Source organism: Bombina bombina, chromosome 6 (genome assembly GCF_027579735.1).
Source record: "Bombina bombina isolate aBomBom1 chromosome 6, aBomBom1.pri, whole genome shotgun sequence".
In the NCBI taxonomy this organism is placed as follows: domain Eukaryota; kingdom Metazoa; phylum Chordata; class Amphibia; order Anura; family Bombinatoridae; genus Bombina; species Bombina bombina.
In genome coordinates, this window is record NC_069504.1 from 331,176,039 (window position 1) to 331,186,711 (window position 10,673).

The window sequence follows — 10,673 nt, forward strand, 5'->3', positions numbered from 1 at the left end:
TGATGCTCCTTCAACAAATGATACCAAGAGAATTAAACAAATTAAATAATAGAAGTAAATTAGAAAGTTGTTTAAAATTGTATTCTTTATCTGAATCATGAAAGAAAACTTTTGAGTTTCATGTCCCTTTTAACAAAAAAAAAAGAATAAATTAATGTCAGTAAAAAGATCAGAGGAAGACTCTAGATCAGGGGTCAGCAACCTTGGTACCCTAGATGTTTTTGAACTACTTTTCCCATGATGCTCAAACACACTTTAGGCTGGCTGAGTATCATAGGAAATGTAGATCCGAAACATCTGAGGTGCCAAGGTTGCTGACCCCTGCTGTAGGTCAACATACAAAACCACCCCCTCTGAGGACACAGTAGCCCCAAAACTAGAAACATTAATCTTAGCAGGCTAAAAACTAGTAGAAGGTAGATTCTGAACCTACATTTTTTTTTTTTACAATAAATTTTTTAACCCCTACACCGCCGCCACTGTAATAAAATGATTAACCCCTAAACCTAAGTCTAACCCTAACACCCCCCTAAATTAAATATTAATTAAATAAATCTAAATAATATTTCTCTTATTAACTAAATTAATCCTATTTAAAACTTAATACTTACCTTTAAAATAAACCCTAATATAGCTACAATATAAATAATAATTATATTGTAGCTATTTTAGGATTTAATTTTATTTTACAGGCAACTTTCAATTTATTTTAACTAGGTACAATAGCTATTAAATAGTTATTAACTATTTAATAGCTACCTAGTTAAAATAAAGAGAAATTTACCTGTAAAATAAAAACTAACCTAAGTTACAATTACACCTAACACTACACTATACTTTAATAAATTATTCCTATTTAAAACTAAATACTTACCTGTAAAATAAACCCTAAGATAGCTACAATGTAATTAATAATTACATTGTAGCTATTTTAGGATTTATATTTATTTTACAGGTAACTTTGTATTTATTTTAGCTAGTTAGAATAGTTATTAAATAGCTATTAACTATTTAATAACTACCTAGCTAAAAGAAATACAAAATTACCTGTAAAATAAATCCTAACCTAAGTTACAATTAAACCTAACACTACACTATCATTAAATTAATTAAATAAATTATCTACAAATAACTACAATTAAATAAACTAACTAAAGTACAAAAAATAAAAAAGCTAAGTTACAAAAAATAAAAAAAATAAGTTACAAACATTTAAAAAATATTACAACAATTTTAAGCTACTTACACCTAATCTAAGCCCCCTAATAAAATAACAAAGCCCCCCAAAATAAAAAAATTCCCTACCCTATTCTACATTAAAAAGTTACCAGCTGTATTATCTTACCAGCCCTTAAAAGGGCCTTTTGCGGGGCATGCCCCAAAGAAAACAGCTCTTTTGCCTGTAAAATAAAAATACAACCCCCCCAACATTAAAATCCACCACCCACATACCCCTAATCTAACCCAAACCCCTCTTAAATAAATCTAACACTACCTCCCTGAAGATCATCCTACCTTGAGCCGTCTTCAGCCAGCCGACCACCGATGGAACCGAAGAGGAGATCCGGAGCGGCAGAAGTCATCATCCAAGGGGCGCTGAAGAAGTCTTCCATCCGATTGAAGTCTTCATCCATGCAGCGTCTTCAATCTTCATCCATCCGGAGCGAAGCCATCTTCAGACGAGCCGACGCGGAGCCATCCTCTTCTTCCCGACGATTAACGACGAATGAGGGTTCCTTTAAGGGACGTCATCCAAGATGGCGTCCCTTCAATTCTGATTGGCTGATAGGATTCTATCAGCCAATCGGAATTAAGGTAGGAAAAATCTGATTGGCTGATTCAATCAGCCAATCAGATTCAAGTTCAATCCGATTCAGATTGAGCTCACATTCTATTGGCTGATCAGAACAACCAATAGAATGCGAGCTCAATCTGATTGGCTGATTGGATCAGCCAATCGGATTGAACTTCAATCTGATTGGCTGATTCAATCAGCCAATCAGATTTTTCCTACCTTAATTCCGATTGGCTGATAGAATCCTATTAGCCAATCTGAATTGAAGGGACGCCATCTTGGATGACGTCCCTTAAAGGAACCTTCATTCGTCGTTAGTCGTCGGGAAGAAGAGGATGGCTCCGCGTCAGCTCGTCTGAAGATGGCTCCGCTCCGGATGGATGAAGATTGAAGACGCCGCATGGATGAAGACTTCAATCGGATGGAAGACTTCTTCAGCGCCCCTTGGATGATGACTTCTGCCGCTCCGGATCTCCTTTTCGGTTCCATTGGTGGTCGGCTGGCTGAAGATGGCATCTAAACTTACATTCTTGCATTTCAAATAAGGATACCAAGAGAATGAAGAAAATTTGATAATAGGAGTAAATTAGAAAGTTGCTTAAAATTTCATGCTCTACCTGAATAAGGAAATAAAAAATTTGGGTTCAGTGTCCCTTTAAGCGTTTCATCCATTCCTATAAGGACTAGTAATTATATCTATTAGCGGAAAACATTGTCACATTATAAAGTAATCTGTTCAACTAAGGTAATAGGTGTATACCTCAAATAGCAGGTTTTTAACATAAACCTTCTAACATATGAGCAATGGGTAAATAAAAGTGAAACAGAAAAAAAAAAGGTCATAAATGATACCTCTACATACTAAAAATAGAAGAGACATATTGTGAGAACAAACTATAATGTCTTAACATTAATGCAGGAGTATAGAGTCATAGCTAATGCATATTAAAATGATACATGGTCTATCCAGCGATCAATTATACATAATCTCATGTCAGAACATGAAAAATAAGCAGTTATCTCAAAAATACAAAACTTTTTTTAAACTATATAACCTATATATTAAGCGTCTAGTATTTCCAAATAGACTGGTATGAAGTGACCCTATGAGAGCTTCAACCTCCACCAGTCCGGGTTGTAGTGCACCATCGCCCGACTACCAGAATATTCTCCATATTTAGTCGGGGGAAAGATGTGATATATCCTGCCCTTTGGGAGATATACTCCGACAGAATAATTCTCCATTAGAGACTATTTGTTTCGGGTCCGTGGGTTTGCGAGACTTCTCATACTGTTGCCATTGAGCCCCCTCTGTTCAGCATGCAGTGTTTCTTGCTAAAGCCGGCAATCACATTAGATTTATGTACTGCTGAGTCAGCTACCTTCTCCACTACGATCGGCCGCGTCGCAGTGGGTTCTGCTGCCACTCCATCCACTAAAGGGGATAAGGCTGGAGGCTTCTCCATATTGAGGTGAGTAGTAGCTTGGCTAGTATTATGGGGATTGTGAAAATCTCGTCAGTTCCAGGCATATGCATGCCTAGGTTGATGAAGAATGGAGGCTTTGCTCTGTGTCTCTTTCTGTATTGTACCGAACTCCAATATATCCTGCCGTGGTTTCAGTAAGGGTAGGACTATGGTATGAGACTCTGGGTTGTTGAATCTTTTCACTGACTCTTCTGGGCTACTTTCCTCTGGTATATTTGCTCTCTGGTATGGAGGATCTTATTCAGAGTTCGGATGGTTAGTCTTTATTAGGTCGATTTTACCTTAAGTAGGAATGTGTAGCATTGTATAGCTTTGGTCATTTTCTCCTCAAAAAGAGATAAATACATAGAAGTTCCTTAATTGTACAGTAGGACTGTTTATCCATATTGAGTATGTTATAATAAAACATAATTTATGCAAGAACTTACCTGATAAATTAATTTCTTTCATATTGACAAGAGTCCATGAGCTAGTGACGTATGGGATATACATTCCTACCAGGAGGGACAAAGTTTCACAAACCTCAAATGCCTATAAATACACCTCCCACCGCACCCACAACTCAGGTTAATGAATAGCCAAGTAGTGAGGTGATAAAAAGGAGTATTAACCCTGCCAGGATATGAATCTATTTCCACTGAGAAATTAAATCCACACAATAGTTAGTTTTTTCTTAAAAAACTTAAATCAAAAGCAGTAGAACCAAACTGAGACAGCTGCCTGAAAAACTTTTCTACCAAAGACTGCTTCAGAAGAAGCAAAATACATCAACATGGTAAAAACAAAAAAAGTATGAAAAGAAGACCAAATTACTGATTTGCAAATTTGATCAACCGAAGCTTCATTCTGAAAAAGCCCAAGAAATGGCGACTGGACTTAGTAGAATGAGCTGTAAATCTCTGAGGCGGAGCCTGCCCTGCTTCCAAATAAGCCTTGTAAAACAAAAGCTTTAACTAGGATGCCAAAGAAATGGCAGAGGCTTCCTAACCTTTTCTGGAACCAGAAAAACAACAAATAGACTAGAAGTCTTCTGAAATCCTAGTAACTTTGATATAGAATTATAAAGCTCTTACCACATCCAAAGGATGTAAAGAACTCTCATAAAATTCTTTGTTCAAATTCACAACCTTAGGAAAAAAAGAAGTCTACAAAACAACTTATCTAGATGACAAAATCAGATAAGGAGACACACAAGAGAGAACTGATACATCAGAAACTCTTGTAGCAGAATAGATAGTCAAAAGAAACAACACTTTCCAAAAAGGAGATAATCTTCAAAGAAAATATAGGCTCAAAAGAAAAGAGCCTGAAAAATCTTTAAACCAAATAAGACTCCAAAAAGGAGAAATTAATAAATAAACAGGCTTGATACCAACCAAAGCCTGAACAAAAAAGTGAATATCAGGAAGTTTAAACAATCTTTCTAAGAAATAAAACAGAAAGAACAGAGATTTGTCCCTTCAAAACATTTGCAGACAAACTTATCCAAACCATCCTGAAAAAAAACTGTAAAACCCTAGGAATTCTAAAAGAATGCCAAGAGAATTTATTAGAAGAACACTATAAAATATAAGTTTTCCAAACCTGATAATACATGTTCCTTGAAATAGACTTATAAGCCTGCAACATAGTGATAAAAACTGAGTCAGAGAAACCTCTATGACTAAACAATAATCCATTTCCATACCATCAAATTAGTAATTTGAGATCCCGATGGAAAAATAGCCCCTAAAACAAGAGGGCTGGCCAAAGAGAAAGCGGCCAAGGATGGCAACTAGACATCTGAGCAAGATCCACATACCAAACCTGTGAGGCCATGCTGATGCTATCATAAACACACAAGACTGTTCCAAAATGATCTTGGAAATCACCCTTGGAAGAAAAAAACAGAGGTGGAAAGATGAAACCAGGTTGCAAAACAAAGACACTGCTAATGCATTCACCATTTCTGCCTGAGAATCCCTGGACCTGAAAAAGGTACCTGGGAAATTGAGAAAACACATCTGTATAGCGATACCACTCTCCCGGATGTAAAGACTGACGGCTGAGATAATCCAGGTACCAAATGTCTAAACCTGAGATATAAATCGTAGAAATTAGACAGGAGATGAATTCCACCTAAGAACATATTCATGATACTTCTTAATTGGTAAGGAACTGCGAGTCCCTATTTGATGATTGACATATGCCACAGTTGTGATATTGTCTGTCTGAAAGCAAAATGAAAAGTTCTCTCCTAAAAAAGGCCAAGCCTGAAAGAGCTCTGAAAAGGGAACCACGCACGATGCTACAGTTATGAGACCTAAAACTTCCATGCACATAGCCACTGAAAGGAATGTTCTAGACTGTAAGTTAGACAGGCTAACACCAATTACAATTGACTTTTGTCCGATAAAGACAAAGTTATGAACACAGAATCCACCTTGAAACCCAAAAAGAGGATACCCTTGTCTGAGGAATCGCAAAACTCTTAGGTAAATTAAATTCTCTAACCATATCTTGGAAAAAAACAAAAAAAACTAGTTGATTCATGAGAGATTCCAATAAAAGAAAAGATTAACCTAATACCAAGATACCATCCAAATAAGGAAACTCCACAATAACCCTACTGTCTGATTCCAGAAAGAAGGGCACCCAGAACCTTTGAAAAGGTTCACAAGGCTGTCGCTAGACCAAAAGGAAAAGCGAAAAATTGGTAAAACTTATCTAAATAAAGAGAATTTCAGAAACCACGGTATGAATGAAATAAGATATGAGGATAAACATCCTGTGAAATGGAGTGGACATGAAATGACCTTGCTGAACAAAAATGCATAATAGTCCTTATAATCGCCAACTTAAAAGTTGATATAAAGTCTTCAGATCCAAGATTGGACTAAATTAATCCTTCTTCTTTGGGACAAAGAATAGAATTGAATAGAGACCCAATATCTGTTTCTGCTAAAGAACTGGTATAATCACTCCTGAAAAAAATTCACAGAGTGTACTGAGAAAGAGAGAAAGAATCTTCCCAAAGAAGGTCTCATTCCAAAAAACTATTTAAACCCTAAGAATAATATAGATTTTAGACTGAGTTCCTCCAAAAACTATTTAATCTGCCCCCCCCCCCCCCACACCAGAAGGACTGGTTTGAGAACTGCACCTTTATGCAGTCTAATAACTAGTAATTATATAGCGTTTTTCTCCCAAAAAGATACAAAAAAAAACACTTTTTCAGTGCTTACACTCGGAGTTAACCAAATTAGCAGCTGATAAAAACAGTTGTTATTATTACCCAAATAAATGGTACACAAGAAATTGACCTCAGAAGGCCGAAGGGCTGTATTAACCCTGCCAGGAAATTAATCTATGACCCTTGGATCTAGAACAAGCATTTGTAGTCAGGACATTCACCAACTGATCTACATCACCGGACTAAAAGTAGGGCAGAAAAAACTCTAAACCTCCAAAAATAGTGAAGATAATAGAAATTAAACAAATTATTATTATAACATGCTAGAGATAAAATATATTTGAAATCATAATAATAGATATAGTAAACATAATAAAATTAATACATCAGAGGTAAATGCGTTATATACTTGAGAATCTAAAACTGCTTATGCTAACTGTTCAACAACAAACAGATTGAAAAAAAAACAGTAATGTCAGCCACAGATAAAGCTGAGCTAAAAATATAAACAGTATGTGAATATGCTCTACTAAGGTTATATTCAAACTCTAAAGAATCCTAAAAATAAGTACCAATTTCCATAGAAATAGTAGTACAGTCCCAAAAGGGAATCAGGATAAACCAATCTTTAGAACATAATACAGATAGTATTTTGAATAGGGAAAAACCTCAGGAGCAAAGTAAAATCTTAAAATCCTGATTTTTAAATTTTCTTTAACAAAGAACGTTCAAATGAAAAATAAGAACAATTTTTAACAAAACTGTCTCTGATACAGGATCTTTGAACCAAATAAAACCTTCATCAGTAGAATAAACTTAAGTATGCTGGGGCGGAGCAAGCCGGGCATCTGAGCGGTCGCACCTTGAGAGAGCTCTGCTCATAAACTTACTATATCTAATAGCTAAACCGCTCAGTATTGCCCCAAAACTCGCAAAATTCACAAAACTAGCCTTTAAAGCCATAGTGGTCTGATCTACAAGACTTGGTAAGGCTGCGAAACCTCAAAGTTCTCACACGGAGCTTTCTTCTATCTTCAACTCACACTGCCTGTAAGAGGAGCGGCCATCTTGCTGACTATATAGAACTTATTACCCCAACTAAGCAGCTCGAGATATAAGCCTTCAGTACATGTACTCCGCTTGACCCACATCCTCCCCCGGTCCTATATACACCGGCTGATCATAAAGACTGGACTTTCAAGTTTTACAAGGAGACGCAACACTGCATTAGTATCCAGCGCACGCTACTATACCCTATGATGACAGCCTCTATGGTAGCCTTGTTGCGACTACTTACAGATAAAATGGAGAGACAGTTTGATTCCCTCCTGAACGTCCTACATGAGGAACGAGATCTGCCACCCGCAGGAAGTACGGAGTATCTATTGTTACAGGCCTCCTCTAAACTGCAGGATAGACTGGCAGAGGATAAGCTCGCGCTGAGTGACATGAAAGCACTCACTCCCACGGACGAATGGCGGATCAGCTCCGGCCAGCAAAACCGGGTGAGAAACTACTCTGATCTGAAATCAGATTCGAGCAACAGCGGGGACTTTTTCATGGCTCCTATAGAACCTTCATCTGGCCTCCCGGCTGGGGGATCCCAGATCCCGTCCACAAGCAAACTACACCCTAAAGCTCATATGCCTCTAGACACAATCCCTGAGCTATCTGGAAGCTACTCAAACGTCTGTGCAGATAGATGCAGTGTTTGGCTCACGGAGACAGAATCTAGCCGACTCCACCGCAGATCTCTAGCTTTGCCCCCTATAAGCCCAACCGCGCTTGTTCAGCTACCATACAAGTTTCGGTCGGTGATGGGGCAGCTGCGGCGTCTTAAGACCCTCATGGCGGCTATACAGTTTTCAGTTGTTTTTATGGTCCTAAGGTTTCAGAAAAATTTCCTTGCTCTAGAGACGATCGAAACTCTCCTAACTTTGTTCTGCCGCAGCTTGGGCATTGGATAATTGACTCCATCTTTTAAAAATAGACCGATGTCTGAGACTTAACCCTCCACTCTCCCTCTTTTGAAGGTTAACTTTAATATTTACAGAGAAGCCATGCTCGGTCCTCTAAAAGTTCTATTAGCTTCTCTAGTTTAGCAGAATTTTAATCAAATTTTATATAGTTAGATGATACTGTTTTCCTACATTTATTGCTTTAACTATCTGCATATATAGTTGCTATACATATCAGTGAACTCCCTTGATCTATAATGATACTGTCCACAGCCTACAATAAACCAACGAGCCCACAGAAAGCAACGATTAGACTGCATATTGAATCCGCTGACCCCTACTTCTAGAGTATTTGAGTTTATCTTAGACAAATGCAGAAATTTGATGTAAGGCAGATTATTGTCACTTTGGAGGCATAGTTGCTGAGTCTTGTGTCAATTGATGTCGTTAATGATATACCACGTTTACTTTTTTTTTTTTTCTTATTATTGTTAATAAGATATATAGGCACATAGAGTGGCTGTCAAGCTGTTATAGACCATAGGCATGCTAGTTACTAACGATCACTGTCATTTATTACTTCTAGTATTATTCTGGCACTGTTACATTACTTGCCGTTAAATGTATTTTACTCCCCAAAAAAACATTACCACGATACAATGCTGTACTATTAAGTCACAACTAATTGGAATCTTTTTAACTAGCTTAATGTTCATAATATTTCAAGGCCTAAGACTTGGACTCACTCAACTGTACACACTAGGTTGTTGTTTTATCACAACTCATATTGTCTAATATCAGCCTATGTTTTACTAAACTACCTCCATAGTACTCCTGAGGCTATTACGTATGTTCAGACATAGCTTCTTTCACTTTTTCTCTGAGCTGTGTTCACACTTAATTATATAATCATCAATTTTGACACATATATTAGACCTCTAGAGTAGGCCCTAGATACTCCCTAATAATTGGGGCGGGTTTAGTGATTTCCTCAACTTATTACAAACTACTAAATATCACTGAGAAACGCTTACTTAGTCAGCTCTGTATTGTACTCACTCTCCTTAACGACCTCTATAACTGCTTAATTTCTGCATAACTGCTACCGTTAACTCATATTTAACATAGCCGATATACTCTCCTTCTCCTATTTGATCATTACCAGAGTGTTGTGGCTTTTATGGAATGTCTCTCTTTGGATGTTTTCCCTATGCTAATGCTGAGACGTAGTACGTAGCTTTATTACTGTTTAGTGTTGCACAATTACATTACTATTCTATCCTTATGGGGATCAAGCCGTTAGTATACCACAGCACAGCCGCTCTATACACTGTAGTTTTAGGTTTAGTACTCATATATGGCATACATAGACTTATAAATTAACCCATTCTGCAGTCTCACCAGAGTGAGCTCCGTCCCCCCTGCTTTCTCCTCCCCCTTCCCCTCCCCCCCCAATATTCGAGTGGCTCTTGCCCACTGCAATCCCTCTTCCTTCCAGTGTTCTGCGACCTACTTGCGGTCATGCTAAAAACTAACTCACCACATCACCACAGAAATACTCATCTTACTCATCCTAAAGATGTGGAGATCAGAAAACAATTATTAAAATACAAAATGAAGTTTCCTTTTAGTTTGCCCAACCATTTATTCGACACCTCCCTAAACATCGCATAGGTTCCTGTATGTTAGAGCTAGCCTTATTGTATTATTATGATTTCTCTGAGCCCTTAAACTGTATGACTTAACCTGATGTATAGGTCAGCTATTCCTTTACTAGCCTAACAGATATAATTGGTGTCACAGCCTTGATGTTGTATTCTCATATTAATGTTATGATTGGACAAATGTTGTTTTGTATTTTTTGCACCTTCTGAAACTTCAATAAAAAATCTTTAAAAAAAACAAACAAAAAAAAAACAAAAAACAAGTATGCTGTCGGTCAGAACAAAATGAATTAAATCTTAAAATTTTGAAAAGACCTTGTAAGTTTACTTAAAGGCATAATAGCAGTCATAACCTTTTATGATATAAGCAATAACGTGATGTTTGCAGATGAAATCAAGTACATGAACTGAATAAGTAAAAACAGTAAATGTCATTGTACATGTAGAAATATTAATAGCATAAAATATAATAAATAAATGCCACATAATTGAGCTGAAGAAAACAACAGCTTAATAATAAAAAGAACACACTTAACTTTGTAGAATTGTGTTTCAGGGCATCATAGTTTCTACAGTAACATCAGAGTCAGGATCAGA